Genomic DNA, 20,832 nt, shown 5'->3' on the forward strand with positions numbered 1-20,832 from the left:
GATCCACTGCCTCCACCACCAGGACCCGCTCCAGTGATGCTCCTGATGATCAACATTACTTGACTAACTGCATCTTATTCACCGACTAAATGTGAGTGTAATACTGCTGCACATACTTCAATAAATGTCTTGCTGCACTTAGAAGGCGCTGCGCTGTCTTCCCTCATGACTTTGCTGCCATGACTATGCTCATCCATATTCTACAATAGCTGTAGTTATAGGGGTCAATGAGGACTTGTTTTAAATCTTCTTCACATTAAAAAAATAATAATTTGTTTAAGGCTAATAGTGTGGGCACAGCTGCAATTTATAATTTCAGTATCTTTTATTATATTTTTTCCACAAAACAAATAACAAAATAAATCTGCAAAATATAAACAATCAATATTGCAATAGATTTGTCAGTCATAACATTATACCTTCAAAAATGAAAAAGAGAAAAAGAAGGAAGAAACAGTAAAAGGAGAGAAAGAAGAGGAGCCTTCCTTCCAGGCTAGTTTAATCACCAACCAAGAGATTCCCATATTTATAATACCCTTTATCTTGAGTTTCTCGTCACTCGACATCAATTTTATAATTTGGAAGTACATTTTTTTTTTTTTCCCCATTTCATATTCGCCTTTTATCACATAGCAAAACATTTCGCACAGGTGCAATTTAAATACTCAAGTTTTTTTCCTCGATTACACAAAATAACTTTATGTAAATATATTTTTTTCTAACCTACAGGAGAACAGATGTGATGACGGTGACACCTTGGCTCGCTCCAATTGTATGGGAAGGTACCTTTAATATAGATATAATCAATTATCAGCACCACAAGGCAGGCACTCGCATTGGTCTCACAGTATTTGTTATCAGAAAGTAAGTTAAAAACCATTATTTATAAAATTTTAGCTACAGCGTACCTTGTTCAGATATAATATGGTCATATCTTTCACTAAGCGTATAAAAGACAAAAGGTGGCAATTTACAAAACATTAATGTTTGCAGCAAGCTGACTATTGTGCATTATTTGTATTTGGGTCAGGTTTATTACTGTACCATGTTTTTATAGCTCATTATAGGTGTAAATTTTGCAGTTAATTTGCAAAAATGATTGCATGGATTTTTCATGTTGACAGGTTCCGATTGATTTTAAATGCTAAGCGAGAAAAAAAAACGCATCTAATAATTAAAGTGTAACTAAAGGCAAAACATTTTTTTTTTTTTTAGTTTTTGATAAAGGAGAGACAGATTAGAAGACTTGTCAGTTTTTTTTTGCTGTTTGTGCCCCTGTTAAGGAGATTCACCCTCTCTATGTGTCTTCTTTACCATTATCATTGAAAGTGAAAGTAAAAGAAAACCAAAAATTTTGGGTTGTCTCCAGAAAAGTAATAGAGGGGAAATCTTCAAATGGGGACACTAGTTTTGGTGATCTGGGGGTCCCCAAGGAATTCCCTTAACTTGCAGTGATTTCCTCTCACTTCCTGTTTGCCTATGGGGCAGGAAGTGAAGGGAATCCTCCTCAATGAGACGCAGATGGTGGGAAAAAAAAATGCGACAGGGGTTATAACCCTCCCTTGCTCTATCCAAGATGAAAAATAGTTCTACTTTAAATGGTAACATGAGGAACAATGACTGCATACATTTGAAGAATTTATACCTCTACTGCTAGAATGTGAACAATTCCATCCCCAAGTTTTCTGAGTAGAAAGTAACATGTGTATCTCAAGTCAAGAACACAAATGTCATATATTGCAGCTTGTCAGTCCTTTCATTGTGGTGGTTGCATTCGTTTTTTTCTTTTTTTTTTTTTTTGCTCAAGCTTTCTTTCCCTTAATTCTAATCAAGTGATTTCCTAGGTTTCCGAGGTTTATGAATCCTCCTGTATCTATGGAGAAGCAGTGTTGACACCCTAGGATAGAAAGCGCATTAGGACTACAGGATACTTGCCCTCTTCTTTATAGCAAAGGGAGGGGGGTTTCTGCAGTCCTAACCAGTGTTGCTCATCTTAGTTTAAAAAAGTAATTAGTTACAGTTACAAATTACTTCTCCCAAAAAGTAATTGAGTTACTGACTCAGTTACCACATTGAAAAAGTAATTAGTTACTCAGCAAAGTAACTGACTTTTTTTTTTTTTAAATATTCTATAATGCAATTACGTTCCATAACATCTTTATTAGCAAAGATGTTTATATTAACTGAAGAATAAAAACACTATATACAGTATTTGGTATGGTGACGTCACTGCATGTATGGCTGCATCGTCACTGAATGTATGGCTGCCCTAAGTCTCTTAACACATCTGTGCTCTGCTTGTCTACTTGGCAATCTTTATTTGTAAAGGATGGGACTTTTTTAATTAGTTATATTTAAATCTATGACAATATCTTGCTGTTAAAAGAACTAGAATGGTTAGCATGGTTTCCATAGTGGTAATACATTGCTATGGAGAAACTACAATAGAGAACTAAACAATCTTTTTCTTACTTGGTTTTGACTGGTGTTTTCTAATCACAAAATTCTTGGAAGAAAATATTTCATACTCATTAACAACAAAAATTAAAAAAAAAAAAAAAAAAAAAATACACACCACGTTTCTCTTTTCCAAATTCCACTACATTGTAAGATTGGAAAACACTTCTTCATTTACATTACCTTGAACGAAAATTGCATAAAGGCATTTCATACTGAAGTTTATGAATGACTATATACAAGTCTGGCAGACAAAAACAGTTAATAAAAGTTATGACTACATTTAACTGTGCCTGAAGAGGCCATTAAATTGTTTTCCACATGATTATAAATAAAAAATAGGTTTGGGTTTCACTTCTGTAAGACTTGCCCAGATACTTTTTCCAAGAAATTGCAACTGCAATTACAGATTTATACAAGTGTAATGAAGCAAATTATAGAGATTATAGCCACCTAATTACCTCTGCTGACACTGAGCCAGATGCTGACAACTCCTTATACTGTTTTGCGATAAAATGTCACTGACGTAGGAAACATGCACCCAACATAAATGCAGAGATAGTGAATAAATGTATAAATCTTCAAATAACTGAACTACTACTGCTAGTAAATGGTGTCTTTGTGCATATATCTAATCCTGCATATTTACAGTATATTTACTTTCAAAGACTGTCCTGGCGCCGCGTGACGTGACTCACTCGATGAGTCTCCTCCTCTTCTCTCTCCAGTCCTGGCGCCGCGTGACGTGACTCACTCGATGAGTCTCCTCCTCTTCTCTCTCCAGGACCGCGGACAGCGGTCATAGAGGACTCGGAGAGGGGGAATACAATTACATCTACTGCCATCTAGTGGCGGTAGATGTAATTGCGGTAACGCAGCCGGAAGTAGCGGCAGCGGAGTTACAGGGAGACAATGAGTAATCTGATAGATTACTCGTTACCCTGAAAAGTAACTGCGTTAAGTAACGCCGTTTACTTAAACGCAGTTACTTCCAACACTGGTCCTAACACACTTTTTGATATCATTCTTTAAAATAACACTGCAGATGATACAGGGCACATGACGGCATTAAATTAGTGTCAGGGTCAACAGACATTTTTTTCACTTATCAAACCGCTATTAAAAAAAAAAAAAAAAAGGTTTTCAACAATATATTTAAAGCCCCACTCCTGGATCAATCGATCTGATCACTGGAAAAAAAAAAAAATACCCATTTTTACTTAGCTTAACCCACAGCAACACGGCACCGCAGCCCTGAGTCTTCTCTTCTGTTTTTCTTTCTGCTTGTGGTTCTTCTTTATTTGTCCATGTCACTGCTCATGTGTGATACTTCCTATTGGATGAGTCCTCTCAGAAGAGAATCAATGTAATCACAGGGGACACCATCACAGCAATGACTTGGCAGCCCCCCGCGATGGTCAGGTACCTGAATGGGGGACTTGGGTGAGTATTGATGGATTCACAAGGTTAGGGGGTAAAAAAAGACTATCAGTGTAGAATAAATGGGGTTGGCTAAAGCAGTGTTAGAAATTTAGATTTCACCTGAAATGGAGCGTTAACAGATTTAAAAGTAGCACATAGGAGAAGTTCATTGTTAGGGCTTGCATATACATTAAAGTGAAACTATAATAGTTTAGGTCAATTTTATTTACCAATTTGTTTAAAATGCCGCTATACAGTGGGGAAAATATTTGATCCCCTGCAGATTTTATAAGTTTCCCCACCCACAAAGATATGAAGGGTCTATCATTTTACAGAGACAGCATATCAGTCAAAAACCTATCAAAAACACATGATACAAATGTTGAAAATTGAGCTGTATTTCAGTGAGTAAAATCAGTATTTGATCTCCTACTAACCAACAATAATTCTGGCTCCCACAGACTGGCAAGATTACGTGCTCATGTGGTACATAGATTAGTCCTGTCAACTAAGAAGGTGCTCCTAACGATAACTCACTATATGTATATAAGACACCTGTCCACAGAATCTTTCTTCCATTAAAACGTCACCATCATGGCCAAGATCAAAAAGCTGTCAAAGGTAGTCGGGGACAAGATTGTAAACCTGCACAAGGCTGGAATTGGCTACAAGACCATCAGCATTAAGCTTGGTGAGAAGGAGACATCTGTTGGAGTGATTATTCACAAATGGAAGAAACACAAAATAACCATCAATCGCCCTCTGTCTGGAGCTCTATGCAACATTTCGCCTCATGGGGTAAGGATGACCATGGGAAATGTGGGGAATCAGCACATTTACAAGCCGGAAGGAGCTTGTAAATGATCTCAAGCAGGGCCGGAGTGGGACTCATTTTCAGCCCTGGAGTTTTTAATGCCTTAGACCAGCCCACTTAAGTTCACGACTGACTATATTAAAATAATGTAATTAAAACCTCAGAATATAAGTTTGCAATGGCGCACTGTTCTCTACAGCCTTGTAATTCATTGTATTTTTTAAAAAATATCATCATTTCCAATTCAGTGCAAATACAGTAGCCTTCTCCGCCATGGATTCCCCCAGATCCTTCTCCGCCATGGGTTCCCCCAGATCCTTCTCCCCCTAGTATGTATGATGCATGCATATTCTTAGCTCCCAATTGCATAACTTTACATTTATCAACATTAAACCTCATTTGCCACAGTTTTTTTTTTATAATGTACGAAAATATCGGCCAATACTGATATTCAATGGCCAAAATATCGATATCGGCAATAAAAAAAACAATATCGGTCGATCACTAATTCATAGTGCTGCCAAAGCAGCCTATTCCATGTTTTAGCTTAGTATTAAAAATTTGATTAAACATTGCAGTGATATAAAGTGGGGAACTTTTGTAATCTGTTCTCCAGCAATAGCTCACATAAAACCTCTACCCTATACCAATTTCTAGAGAAATACACAGACATGCAACAATGTAGAATCCACAGATCATTCAGTTTGGTGAAAGGCGACGGTTACATTCAGTAATGTATGGTCTATGTGCATTTGATCAAGGGCCTCAAAAGCACCTAAGCCATAGGACAAGCATGAGAGCCAGACAGCTAGTATTTTCAGAAGGAGATCAAAGTTGCAGCCAACATCTTTGTTGGTAATGGCAGCCACAGTCTGGTTCCAGGTCTGCTATTCAAACTTAAAAAGGTTCAGTTTTACTACTCAAGAACTGTTCAACCTGGAAATCAAAAAAAGGCAGCGTCCATTGGAGACTTTTTTCCCATTTTGCTTCAGTAAACTACTGGTGCTACCAAAACCTGCAATTGTGCTACAGTCAGCAATTAATTTACTTCACCTTAATCTGATGTTATGTATTTCTAAGAATTATTCAAAAATCTAAGATTCATGCAAGCTCCCACATGGAACGCCTGCTTCTTGTTACTTGTTCCTGTACTGTGCAGTTGTCTTAGGGACACCAAAATGAATGATGGCAACAAGAGGACCTTGCAACTCAGGAGCAATATCTCCTTATTGAAGGCCATCCTTCACCTCACCCTCCATAAAATGCTAGTTAAAACTGCAAAAAAAAATATATCCCCTAAATACTGTACCTGTAGGGGGAAAAAAAAAAGTTAGCCAATGTACTTGCCTTTCCCCCAGCTTCCTCCAGAGGTAGCTAATCAAGGAGGACGTCATCTCCTTCTGGTGAGATCCTGGGGAATGTTGAGTAATGCAAAGCTCATAAGAAGACAATCCTACACTGTGGCATGGGCAGTGATTTTTAGCAGGAAGAAGAGCAGAGCCAGAGCGAGGACAACATGAACAATCCACTTACCTGTAGCGAGGAGGAGGTGGGTGGGGCTACTTTCTTGGTGCGGAGGAGGAGGAAGTTAAACCCTCCTCTGCTATGAATGCTGGGGCCTCTGCCTGTGTGTGAAAATGAATAAGAAGTATACACCGGGCCTTGAGTCTGTGGTGTCTGTGTATACTTGACACACTCCGTCTGGAGACTCATCAGTATATCAGATAGCCTCTACTAGGTCGTGGGGAGCCACCGCAGCCAAATAGCAATAACAAAGTAAAAGAGGATGGGGACTATAGAACAGCTCCGTAGAACGGCTGCATTAAGGGATGCTCACACCAACTGTATTAGTTTGAAAAAATCTTTATTGAAGAGCAAAAAGACACATTGTCTAAAATGCCCCCTATGGGGGAACAGTATACAAGGTATAAAGGTATCAATGGTGAAAATAAACAACAAACACGACAATCAACATGAAACAATGACTCACACACACAAGGCCGGCCACACATTCACACCGGAGGTTCTGACCAACAGAATAACATACAGGCTGCATACGTTCCTTAACGGAATCTATGGATGCTGCTCTGTTATAAGTCTGTTGGTCGGCATGCCACAATAGCAAAAATTGCACCACAAAGTTGTAACTTAGTCACTTCAACTAGAGGTGTCATCACAGTGCAGTACACATATTGCATATAATATATGCCTAATTGGTCAGCAGGCTGCTTATAAACCAAGTCCCTGAATATGATTGGAGTTCTGGAAGTCAAAATTCAAAAAAGGATGAAAAAATAGGATAAACCAATAAATTTTCAATCAAAGGCAAAGCATGTCATTCTTGAACTCATATGGATTGTAATAATTTTTGGAACTCTGCAACTTCAATTGAAGTCCTCAAAGACTGGAATGCAGTTGGAGGAATATCTGTGTGTCACTGCTGACGGGCTGGATGTAATATCAGTTCATTTAACTGAATAGTGATAAATGACTCCTAGTGGGTGACAAAGAAAGTCCACTTTGATTTTGGGGATAACGGGGTCAGGCCAACATGATCACCCTGCCACAATGAAAGTCTCTCCTTGTTTAGAACCAAATACGGGAGCTGGGGAGAGACGCAGTATTGCTTGCTAACTGCGCAGGCTCACACCACTTCAGGGCTATGTCTGGTATGGAAACATAGTGATTGACACTTAGTCGGCCTCAAAGATATGAGTATCAACTGGATATTTAGTGCAGACCTGCCGGTGTTCACTGCCCTTTCTCTATCCCCTATTTCCAAATAAACTGTAGCTCACCGTAAGTTCTCCAGGCTGAAAGAGCTGCTCAAAGACGGGAGACCGCTGTGACCCCTCCGTGGGTGAGGTGAGCATGAAGGCCCAATGTTTGTGTTCCGCTATCGGCGTGCCACGAGGAGGCAGCATGTACCATACGTCGTGGACTTGTTACGCCATAAACAGGAGCTGGAACGCATCGGTGGCTCTTCCGGGTGTTGTGCGGCCGGCGTGTGACGTCAACGCGTTTCGCGTGCGTGACGCACGCTTCTTCAGGATGTCATTGGTTAGTACGGAAGATCAATATAAATATATATATATATAAATTATTATATTGATCTTCCGTACTAACCAATGACGTCCTGAAGAAGCGTGCGTCTTGCACGCGAAACGCGTTGACGTCACACGCCGGCCGCACAACACCCGGAAGAGCCACCGATGCGTTCCAGCTCCTGTTTATGGCGTAACAAGTCCGCGACGTATGGTACATGCTGCCTCCTCGTGGCACGCCGATAGCGGAACGCAAACATTGGGCCTTCATGCTCACCTCACCCACGGAGGGGTCACAGCGGTCTCCCGTCTTTGAGCAGCTCTTTCAGCCTGGAGAACTTACGGTGAGCTACAGTTTATTTGGAAATAGGGGATAGAGAAAGGGCAGTGAACACCGGCAGGTCTGCACTAAATATCCAGTTGATACTCATATCTTTGAGGCCGACTAAGTGTCAATCACTATGTTTCCATACCAGACATAGCCCTGAAGTGGTGTGAGCCTGCGCAGTTAGCAAGCAATACTGCGTCTCTCCCCAGCTCCCGTATTTGGTTCTAAACAAGGAGAGACTTTCATTGTGGCAGGGTGATCATGTTGGCCTGACCCCGTTATCCCCAAAATCAAAGTGGACTTTCTTTGTCACCCACTAGGAGTCATTTATCACTATTCAGTTAAATGAACTGATATTACATCCAGCCCGTCAGCAGTGACACACAGATATTCCTCCAACTGCATTCCAGTCTTTGAGGACTTCAATTGAAGTTGCAGAGTTCCAAAAATTATTACAATCCATATGAGTTCAAGAATGACATGCTTTGCCTTTGATTGAAAATTTATTGGTTTATCCTATTTTTTCATCCTTTTTTGAATTTTGACTTCCAGAACTCCAATCATATTCAGGGACTTGGTTTATAAGCAGCCTGCTGACCAATTAGGCATATATTATATGCAATATGTGTACTGCACTGTGATGACACCTCTAGTTGAAGTGACTAAGTTACAACTTTGTGGTGCAATTTTTGCTATTGTGGCATGCCGACCAACAGACTTATAACAGAGCAGCATCCATAGATTCCGTTAAGGAACGTATGCAGCCTGTATGTTATTCTGTTGGTCAGAACCTCCGGTGTGAATGTGTGGCCGGCCTTGTGTGTGTGAGTCATTGTTTCATGTTGATTGTCGTGTTTGTTGTTTATTTTCACCATTGATACCTTTATACCTTGTATACTGTTCCCCCATAGGGGGCATTTTAGACAATGTGTCTTTTTGCTCTTCAATAAAGATTTTTTTCAAACTAATACAGTTGGTGTGAGCATCCCTTAATGCAGCCGTTCTACGGAGCTGTTCTATAGTCCCCATCCTCTTTTACTTTGTCTCTGCCTGTGTGTGCCTGATGTCACTGGTTGCTACACACCAGGCGGCAGGCTGATAGCAACCAGTCCAGGAATCATACAGTGTGCTTTTCATTTTGGGACACTGCTTTGTCCCAAAATTAAACTGCCTTCACTGTCATGCTACATACATGGCAGCGGCGGCACCAGCCTGTGTCTGACAGCCCCCCCCAGATGTTGAGCCCGGTATGGCCGCCCCCCCTGCACCCAGTGCCAAGACAAGGTCATTCAGTGCCCCGGGCAAACATGGAAAGCTGTGCACCCCCACCCCACCTTTAGATAAGGCTAATAATGGTAGAAGGTTTGTTTCAGGCAGTAAGGAGGCAATACAACGGCTCCTTACCTCCTGTCAAATGCTGTCTGAAGAGCAATCTGAATGATGGTTGCTTTTGAGAGACCAAAACACGTGTGAACAAGCCCCTAATTATTTATTTTTTACAAATGTTTTACATTATGTATATTGTTTTGAGAATTTATATGTACAGTGTGTATATATATATATATATATATATATATATATATATAATCTGCCCTGTTGGGGGGCTTTGATGAAATATCAGGGCTCTAAACAGACCCCCAGATGTTTCACTTTTGAGACACCATGTGGTTTGGTGCATGTGTTAGCAGATGTACGGGGTGCCATTACCAATAAATGGCACTGTCGCACGTCTACTAATGGACAATTTGTTTCTGTGTGTGTGTCAGGAAAGCCACATTCTTGTGACTGACATTCAAAGGTGTGAACCTCGCCTTATAGTGGGGTCACACTGGTGAACTGCGGTTTGGCCACAGTGTGATTGTATGTGCGTTTTACCTGGATTTAGGTGCACTTCTATTGAATTCTATTACAAAGTGCGTTTTCTGAAACAGCATCAAAGATGCAAGATGCAGGACTTTGATGCACTTTCATGAAAACGCACTTTGTAATAGAAATTCAATAGAAGTGCACCTAAAACCCAGGTAAAACGCACCAACAATCACACTGTGACCGAACCGCAGTGCACAGGTTATTAGGGATAAGAGAGTGAATAGGCGGGGGAGGAGGGGGTGTCTGGGTAGTAAGAATATGTGTTAATGAAGAGCAGAGTGAAGGACTGTAGAGAAAGTGCTAATGCTGCATTTTAGGACAGGACAGGGACATCTAAATGGCTGCTTGGATAGCCCAGAGCTGGGACCAGAGGCTGCAGGGAATACAGTACAGATTTATGGAGGGGACAGCTGAAAGAAGAAAGTGAAGGGTTAATGTGAACAGGGGAGAGGAACAGAAGACTCGGTGCTGACTTACTATTGTGCAGGGAAGGTAAAGAGACTACTGCAGACTAAGTGAAAGTGACCAACAAGCAGGGCAGCCATCAGAAATTGTGGGGCCCCTTACACAGCTTTAGGCCTGGGCCCCCCCCCCCCCCGGCCTGACCACCAACATTCAGCAGGACCTGCCCATGGGCCATCCCACCAAATCCACCCACTAGCCATAACAGTGAGCCCTTCAGTGCACACTTTTATTTTAACACTTACAGTGTAATATATGAAAATGAAAATTCTATTCCAAGTCATCAGTGCTATCAAGATTTAACAGTAAGGAATTATATTTTGTTCAAAAATATCCAAATTCAGCAGCTGTACACACTCAGCCCCCCCTCACATGTGTATGCACTCAGCCCCCCCTCACACGTGTACGCACTCAGCCCCCCCTCACACATGTACGCACTCAGCCCCCCTCACACGTGTACGCACTCAGCCCCCCTCACACGTGTACGCACTCAGCTCCCCTCACACGTGTACGCACTCAGCTCCCCTCACACGTGTACGCACTCAGCCCCCCTCACACGTGTACGCACTCAGCCCCCCTCACACGTGTACGCACTCAGCCCCCCCTCACACGTGTACGCACTCAGCCCCCCTCACACGTGTACGCACTCAGCCCCCCTCACGCGTTTACGCTTTCAGCCTCCCTCACACGTTTACGCTCTCAGCCCTCCTCACATGTGTATATATTTCACACACACATGTACAGACACGTACACACACACAGTCACGTGTACACACACATGTACACTCACAGATATATACACACACAGACATGTACGCAAACACAGTCACGTGTACACACACATGTACACTCAAAGATATATACACACACAGACAACATGTACACACACATACACACACATGTACACTCACAGACATGTACACACACACAGACATGTACGCACAGTCACGTGTACACACACACATGTACACTCACATATATATTAGGGCTGCAACTAACGATTAATTTGTCTGTCGACTAATCTATCGATTATTTTTACGATTAGTCGACTAATCTAACGATTATTTAATTTTTTTGTTTTTTTGCTTAATTTAGTCTTTTTGATTAGCTAATTAATCCTGTAATTAATACAGACCCCTCAGTAAGCCCCCCTCCCACTACAGACCCCTCAGTAAGCCCCCCTCCCAGTACAGCCCCCCACAGTAAGCCCTCCCACCCAGTACAGACCACTTAGTAAGCCCCCCTCCCAGTACAGACCCCTCAGTAAGCCCTCCCATCTAGTACAGACCACTTACTAAGCCCCCCTCCCAGTACAGACCCCTCAGTAAGCCCTCCCACCTAGTACAGACCACTTACTAAACCCCCCTCCCAGTACAGACCCCTCAGTAAGCCCTCCCATCTAGTACAGACCACTTACTAAGCCCCCCCCCCTCCCAGTACAGACCCCTCAGTAAGCCCTCCCACCTAGTACAGACCACTTACTAAACCCCCCTCCCAGTACAGACCCCTCAGTAAGCCCTCCCACCCAGTACAGATCACTTAGTAAGCCCCCCTCCCAGTGCAGACCCCTCAGTAAGCCCTCCCACCTAGTACAGTATGTACTGGGTGGGAGGGCTTACTGAGGGGTCTGCACTGGGAGGGGGGGCTTACTAAGGGGTCTGTACTAGGTGGGAGGGCTTACTAAGGGGTCTGTACTAGGTGGGAGGGCTTACTGAGGGGTCTGTACTGGAAGGGGGGCTTACTAAGTGGTCTGTACTGTACAGACCACTTAGTAAGCCCCCCTTCCAGTACAGACCCCTCAGAAAGCCCTCCAACCTAGTACAGACCCCTTAGTAAGCCCCCCTCCCAGTACAGACCCCTTAGTAAGCCCCCCTCCCAGTGCAGACCCCTCAGTAAGCCCTCCCACCTAGTACAGTATGTACTGGGTGGGAGGGCTTACTGAGGGGTCTGCACTGGGAGGGGGGGCTTACTAAGGGGTCTGTACTAGGTGGGAGGGCTTACTGAGGGGTCTGTACTGGAAGGGGGGCTTACTAAGTGGTCTGTACTGTACAGACCACTTAGTAAGCCCCCCTTCCAGTACAGACCCCTCAGAAAGCCCTCCAACCTAGTACAGACCCCTTAGTAAGCCCCCCTCCCAGTACAGACCCCTTAGTAAGCCCCCCTCCCAGTGCAGACCCCTCAGTAAGCCCTCCCACCTAGTACAGTATGTACTGGGTGGGAGGGCTTACTGAGGGGTCTGCACTGGGAGGGGGCTTACTAAGGGGTCTGTACTAGGTGGGAGGGGGGCTTACTAAGGGGTCTGTACTAGGTGGGAGGGCTTACTGAGGGGTCTGTACTGTACAGACCACTTAGTAAGCCCCCCTCCCAGTACACTAGTACAGACCCCTCAGTAAGCCCTCCAACCTAGTACAGACCCCTTAGTAAGCCCCCCTCCCAGTGCAGACCCCTCAGTAAGCCCTCCAACCTAGTACAGACCCCTTAGTAAGCCCCCCTCCCTGTGCAGACCCCTCAGTAAGCCCTCCTACCTAGTACAGACTGTACTAGGTGGGAGGGCTTACTGGGGGGTCTGTACTGGAAGGGGGGGCTTACTAAGGGGTCTGTACTAGGTGGGAGGGCTTACTGGGGGGTCTGTACTGGGAGGGGGGCTTACTAAGTGGTCTGTACTGTACAGACCACTTAGTAAGCCCCCCTTCCAGTGCAGACCCCCCAGTAAGCCCTCCCACCTAGTACAGGCCATTACAAAGCCGGTGTAGCGCCGCAAATGTGACATCTCTAAGTAGCTGGGGGAGGATGCGAATGTGTTGTGGCAGTACAGGGGTGCTGGAGACGGTCAGCACTCACCTCTCGTCTCCGACGGAGCCCGGCGGGGGAATTTCACCCGGCCGGCAATGCTTCAAGCGGCGCGGCGGCCGGCCGGGGGCGTGTGACGTCACACGTTGACGCGTCGACGCATTTTCCGCACGTCGACTATTTTTTGTAGTCGACGTAGTCGACTACGTCGACGAGTCGTGACAGCCCTAATATATATACACACACACACTGACATTTAAGCACACACAGTCACATGCACACACACACATGTACACTCACAGACATGTACACACACACACACACAGACATGTACACACACACACAAACATGTACGCACAGTCACGTGTACACACACATGTAAACTCACAGATATATACACACACAGACATGTACACTCAGATATATACACGCACAGACATGTAAGCACACGCACACACAGTCACATGTACACACACATGTACACTCACAGACATGTACACACACACACACAGTCATGTACGCACAGTCACATGTACACACACAGATATATACACACACAGATATGTACACACACAGATATATACACACACAGATATGTACACTCACAGACACACACACACATGTACACACACACACAGTCACAGATATGTGTACACACACAGGTACATACAGAGACACACATGTACATACAGAGACACACATGTACATACAGAGACACACATGTACACAACCACCCCCTTTTCAGTTGTACATAGCCCTTACTTGTAAGGTGATCTTCCCATCCCCCGCTCTTGTTTCCCCCATGTGTCTGTGACATAGAGAGGAGCTGCAGTCCAGGATACTAACGAGGAGTGGAAATGCAGGAAGTAGCCAAAGGTGGCAGCAAAGAGCCCGATGTGAGCTCTCAGCTCAATGACACAGACGCAGCAGCTTCCGACTCACACTCAAAGCCAGGGCAGTCACGGAGCACCGCTGCATCCACCCCCGTCTTTTCCCATCCTCGCCGGGCCCGTCCAAACAGTATTATCTCATATCCCCCCTTGGCGGGGGTCGGGTGCCGGTGGCGGTCCTGTAAAGTTCGGAAAACATTTTTTTTTTAAAGTGTAAGGGAAGCAGTCCCCGCTGGGCCCCTTACATCAGTACTGCCTGTACCCCCCTGATGGCGGCCCTGCCAACAAGAAAGACTCAAGTGACCTGGCCGGGAAGGAGAACAAGCTGACAGGGGGGAGGGGAGCTTGTAAGGAGTAGAGTGATTAACAGCTGAAGGAGAGATAAGGCAGAGGTGAAGTGGATGGAACTGAGAAGTCCGGGGATCAAACATTGTGCAGTAACAGGAGGGAGAATGACATTCACTCCTGTCAGGTAGGAGAAGGCAAAAGCTCCCAGTGCGCCCCCCTTCATTACAGATATGGACACGTCCAGGGCAGATGATACTTGTACCGGCCCTGCCTGCACCCCAAACCGACCAGCCCACCGGGAATTCTCCCAGTGCTCCCGATTAGCCAATCCGGGCCTGATCTCAAGGCACTTAGGACCACAGTCAGCAAACAAACCATTGGTAACACAATATGCCACCATGGATTAAAATCCTGCAGTGTGTTGGCAGAGTATAATATGATTTTATGATATAATATGATAATATAATGCGCTGGAAGCTTCTTGAATACAGGAAAACAACTTTACTTTCATGGAGGATAGTCATACTTGCCAACAGTCCCTGCAAATAGGAGCCTATCCCAGGTAATTTATATTGTCCCTGGAAGCGCCTGTTAATCAGGCTGCCCATAAATGTTACTCAGAAGTAGTGCAGCTGAATGGGAGAATTATTCCAACTCTGCTACTGTGGCCTTAAGTTTGAAATTCCCTTTTTAATTTCCTGTAATTCTCTCTATATTGAGTAGACCCTATAATCCGATAAGTAGGCGAGATTAATTATGCAGAGTGGGCGGAGTTACAGGGAAGTGGGTTTGGAAATTGGATAGCTGTGCTGCAAAGTGTCCCTGGAAATTTTTTTTTAAATGTTGGCAACTAAAAAAAAAAAAAAAAAAAGGGAGCATACCCCTAACCCAGTCTCCAAAAACGTTGGGGTGCAAAATATAAATACCCATGTATATCTGGGGAATACCAAAGGGTCAAGTCACTAATGTGTATACGTGCCACCAACCCAATTCTCATCTACCCCCGCAGCGGGGTGATGATGAGTGAACCAGAAACAACCTCTATCACTTAAATCGTGAGGAATTGTGCACTAAATCAAAATGAAAAATAACGTGAAGAAGAAGGGGAACATGCCCCTACACACCATAGGTACATCCCCAACACACCATTCTCAAAAAGAGAAAAAAAAATGGGTGGGGGACAAGAAAAAGAAAAAAAAGGGAGGATACGGAGGGGAGGGGGAGGGGTCCAGGCGGTAATTCTTCATGTTGTATTTAAGAAAATTTCCATGCCAATAAAATGCACCCATGGCAGCCATCGGACTCTGGTCTCCTCTTCTGTGTTTTTCAAGGAGGATGTAAGTTCTTCCATCTTATGGATCTCTTTTACTTTAGAGTACCATAGCGCCAGGGAGGGCGACTGGGTTTGTCTCCACAAAGCAGGTATACACGCCTTTGCAGCGTTCAAAAGTCTAAGTGTCAATGATTTTTTATATCTTTTTAGAGAGCTTTTCGTAAGATGAAGTAAACATAAGGCAGGGTCCTCTTGAACCTCTACCGCAGTTAGCTGTTTAATAACTGAAGCAATTTTTGTCCAAAACGCCTCTACAGTGTTGCCAACCTCCCGGAGGGAAATTTACTGGCAGAACGTCCAAAATTTACGGACAGCACCAATTTTTTACTGGCATTGCAAAAATGTACATAAACAGGCTGTTTTCAGTGCTAAGCCGTGCAAATATCAATACTTAAACTATAAACATGTAGATAGTGCTATTAGCAATGTGTTTAGTAGGGATGATCGAACGGTTCGGGTCCACCATCGGTTCGGCCCGAACATTGGGTGTTCGAGGTTCGGCCGAATTTAGAACTTTTTGCCCAAAAAGTTCGGAATTCGGCAACCAGAACCGCCCAAAATGCAATGCTTCAGGAAATGGGCTTTAAAAGCCCGTGATTGGACCAGAACCATTAGCAAAAGCCAATTGAGGGGGCAGGAGAATGCTAGGAATGTGATTGGAGTGACTAGGGGGTCCCTAGACCAATCATTAGTGAATACACCCCCCAGTATATAAGATCGCCCCCGCCATATTCCCAGCATTGTTATACTGGACATGGAAGAGAGTGGAAGCAGTTCTGTTAATTTTACTTTAAAAGTGTCATTTAGCTATTTTTAGTGTGAGGAAAGGGATATCTAGTGTAGTTAGAGTGCTCCTTTACACTTAAGTTAGCTTCAAAAATTTAGTTTCTGTAGGGAAAGTGTTAAGTGTCAGGGGACCGTAGTGTAGTGTAGGGTTAACTGACAGTGACTGCTATGGCAGGGTGACAAAACCCTTCCATAGCAGGGTGACCGCTATAGAGAAATGATCATTTCTCTGTGTTGCTTCGGGACAGGCATGTGGCTTCTCACCAGCAAGCATTTTTTAATGCTGCAGGGGCTGCCACTGTCAGTGCTTTTTTGAGGACATGTTTGATGTCAGACATGACATCTGAATATGTGTATAGGGGGAATATATAGACATATATGTCTGAATATATACCCCTAGACATATATAGGTGTGATAGTAGCAGAAATAAATGCTTGCGCTAATGAAATCATTTACAGTAATATATTTCTGCTACTATCACACCTATATATGTCTAGGGGTATATATTCAGACATACAGTGGGTACGGAAAGTATTCAGACCCCCTTAAATTTTTCACTCTTTGTTATATTGCAGCCATTTGCTAAAATCATTTAGGTTCATTCTTCTTCCTCATGAATGTACACATAGCACCCCATACTGACAGAAAAACACAGAATTGTTGACATTGTTGCAGATTTATTAAAAAAGAAAAACTGAAATATCACATGGTCCCAAGTATTCAGACCCTTTGCTGTGACACTCATATATTTAACTCAGGTGCTTTCCATTTCTTCTGATCATCCTTGAGATGGTTCTACACCTTCATTTGAGTCCAGCTGTGTTTGCTTATACCGATTGGACTTGATTAGGAAAGCCACACACCTGTCTATATAAGACCTTCCAGATCACAATGCATGTCAGAGCAAATGAGAATCATGAGGTCACAGGAACTGCCTGAAGAGCTCAGAGACAGAATTGTGGCAAGGCACAGATCTGGCCAAGGTTACAAAAAGATTTCTGCTGCACTTAAGGTTCCTAAGAGCACAGTGGCCTCCATAATCCTCAAATGGAAGACATTTGGGATGACCAGAACCTTTCCTAGAGCTGGCCGTCCGGCCAAACTGAGCTATCGGGGGAGAAGAGCCTTGGTGAGAGAGGTAAAGAAGAACCCAAAGATCACTGTGGCTGAGCTCCAGAGATGCAGTCAAGAGATGGGAGAAAGTTGTAGAAAGTCAACCATCACTGCAGCCCTCCACCAGTCGGGGCTTTATGGCAGAGTGGCCCGACGGAAGCCTCTCCTCAGTGTAAGACACATGAAAGCCCGCATGGAGTTTGCTAAAAAACACCTGAAGGACTCCAAGATGGTGAGAAATAAGATTCTCTGGTCTGATGAGACCAAAATAGAACTTTTTGGCCTTAATTCTAAGCGGTATGTGTGGAGAAAACCAGCCACTGCTCTTTAACTGTCCAATACAGTCCCAACAGTGAAGCATGGTGGTGGCAGCATCATGCTGTGGGGGTGTTTTTCAGCTGCAGGGACAGGACGACTGGTTGCAATCGAGGGAAAGATGAATGCGGCCAAGTACAGGGATATCCTGGACAAAAACCTTCTCCAGAGTGCTCTGGACCTCAGACTGGGCCAAAGGTTTACCTTCCAACAAGACAATGACCCTAAGCACACAGCTAAAATAACGAAGGAGTGGCTTCACAACAACTCCGTGACTGTTCTTGAATGGTCCAGCCAGAGCCCTGATTTAAACCCAATTGAGCATCTCTGGAGAGACCTAAAAATGGCTGTCCACCAACGTTTACCATCCAACCTGACAGAAGTGGAGAGGATCTGCAAGGAGGAATGGCAGAGGATCCCCAAATCCAAGTGTGAAAGACTTGTTGCATCTTTCCCAAAAAGACTCCTGGCTGTATTAGATCAAAAGGGGGCTTCTACTAAATACTGAGCAAAGGGTCTGAATACTTAGGACCATGTGATATTTCAGTTTTTCTTTTTTAATAAATCTGCAACAATGTCAACAATTCTGTGTTTTTCTGTCAGTATGGGGTGCTATGTGTACATTCATGAGGAAGAAGAATGAACTTAAATGATTTTAGCAAATGGCTGCAATATAACAAAGAGTGAAAAATTTAAGGGGGTCTGAACACTTTCTGTACCCACTGTATATGCCTATATATACCCCCTATACACATGTTCAGATGTTTTGCCTGCCTCAAAAGAACCCCAAAAAATGCCAAAAAAACGCTAGCGTCAAAAAAAAAAAAAGATGCCCAGGTGTGTTTTTGCTGGCATTTTTTGGGGGGTTTTGGAGGCAGGCAAAACATCAGAACTTGTGCACAGTACCACTATACACAAGTTCAGATGTTTTGCCTGCCTCAAAAGAACCCCAAAAAATGCCAAAAAAACGCTAGCGTCAAAAAAAAAAATGCCCAGGTGTGTTTTTGCTGGCATTTTTTGGGGGGTTTTGGAGGCAGGCAAAACATCAGAACTTGTGCACAGTACCACTATACACAAGTTCAGATGTTTTGCCTGCCTCAAAAGAACCCCAAAAAATGCCAAAAAAAACGCTAGCGTCAAAAAAAAAAATGCCCAGGTGTGTTTTTGCTGGCATTTTTTGGGGGGTTTTGGAGGCAGGCAAAACATCAGAACTTGTGCACAGTACCACTATACACAAGTTCAGATGTTTTTCCTGACTGCAAAGAACCCAAAAAAATGCCTGCTATTAAACCGGCAAGGTGTTACAGCAGAGAAGCCATATTCCTGTGCTTAAAGTTTTCTAATACAAACAATCTTTTTTTTTATGGTTCTGGACATGCTACAGAGCTGAAACTTCACAGGTACACCTTTTAGACCCCCCAGACACAAAATCACACAAAAAAAAGTTCTTAAAAATTGTCATTTTTGATAAAAAAGCCAATTATTGAAAAATTAAAAAAAAAAAAAAAAAAAAAAAGAGATTTTTTTTTGGATTTAGTATCTGGGGGGTCTAAAAAGTGTACATGTGAAGTTTCAGCTCTGTAGCATGTCCAGAACCCCCCAAAAATTAGCATTTTCTTATAATTTTTATTAGAACAGGAATACGGCTTCTCTACGGCGCTTTTTCTTGCATTTATCGGGCATTTTTGGAGGCAGGCATGACTTTTTTTGGATTTAGTGTCTGGGGGGTCTAAAAAGTGTACCTGTGAAGTTTCAGCTCTGTAGCATGTCCAGAACCAGAAAAAAGATAATTTTTCAGTAGAGCAGGGATGGTGGGACCCCTCTTTTACACTTATATGATCTTTTTTGGGGGTTCTGGACATGCTACAGAGCTGAAACTTCACAGGTACACCTTTTAGACCCCCCAGACACAAAATCACACAAAAAAAGTTCTTAAAAATTGTCATTTTTGATAAAAAAGCCAATTATTGAAAAATTAAAAAAAAAAAAAAAAAGAGATTTTTTGATTTTTACTTTGGATTTAGTATCTGGGGGGTCTAAAAAGTGTACATGTGAAGTTTCAGCTCTGTAGCATGTCCAGAACCATAAAAAAAAAGATTGTTTGTATTAGAAAACTTTAAGCACAGGAATATGGCTTCTCTGCTGTAACACCTTGCCGGTTTAATAGCAGGCATTTTTTTGGGTTCTTTGCAGTCAGGAAAAACATCTGAACTTGTGTATAGTAGTACTGTGCACAAGTTCTGATGTTTTGCCTGCCTCCAAAATTCCCCAAAAAATGCCAGCAAAAACACACCTGGGCATTTTTTTTTTTTGACGCTAGCGTTTTTTTTGGCATTTTTTTGGGGTTCTTTTGAGGCAGGCAAAACATCTGAACTTGTGTATAGTGGTACTGTGCACAAGTTCTGATGTTTTGCCTGCCTCCAAAACCCCCCAAAAAATGCCAGCAAAAACACACCTGGGCATTTTTTTTTTTTTGACGCTAGCGTTTTTTTGGCATTTTTTGGGGTTCTTTTGAGGCAGGCAAAACATCTGAACATGTGTATAGGGTGTATATATAGGCATATATGTCTGAATATATACCCCTAGACATATATAGGTGTGATAGTAGCAGAAATATATTACTGTAAATGATTTCATTAGCGCAAGCATTTATTTCTGCTACTATCACACCTATATATGTCTAGGGGTATATATTCAGACATATATGTCTATATATCCCCCCTATACACATGTTCAGATGTTTTGCCTGCCTCAAAAGAACCCCAAAAAATGCCAAAAAAACGCTAGCGTCAAAAAAAAAAATGCCCAGGTGTGTTTTTGCTGGCATTTTTTGGAGGGTTTTGGAGGCAGGCAAAACATCAGAACTTGTGCACAGTACCACTATACACAAGTTCAGATGTTTTTCCTGACTGCAAAGAAC

At 43.2% G+C, this 20,832-nt stretch overlaps 1 protein-coding gene across 1 annotated transcript in view; it reads left to right on the forward strand.

The window, feature by feature from the left end:
• The first annotated feature begins 747 nt into the window (after positions 1 to 747).
• The window catches only part of LOC309559548 (histo-blood group ABO system transferase-like), a 117,554-nt gene continuing 97,469 nt past the window's right edge, over positions 748 to 20,832 (forward strand). Inside the window, exon 1 of the mRNA XM_082262850.1 lies at positions 748 to 864. The gene's annotated coding sequence lies outside the window, so the exon portion shown is untranslated. The remainder of the gene's footprint in view (positions 865 to 20,832) is intronic.

This window comes from Pelophylax lessonae (assembly GCF_965119305.1).
Source record: "Pelophylax lessonae genome assembly, chromosome: 7".
NCBI lineage: Eukaryota > Metazoa > Chordata > Amphibia > Anura > Ranidae > Pelophylax > Pelophylax lessonae.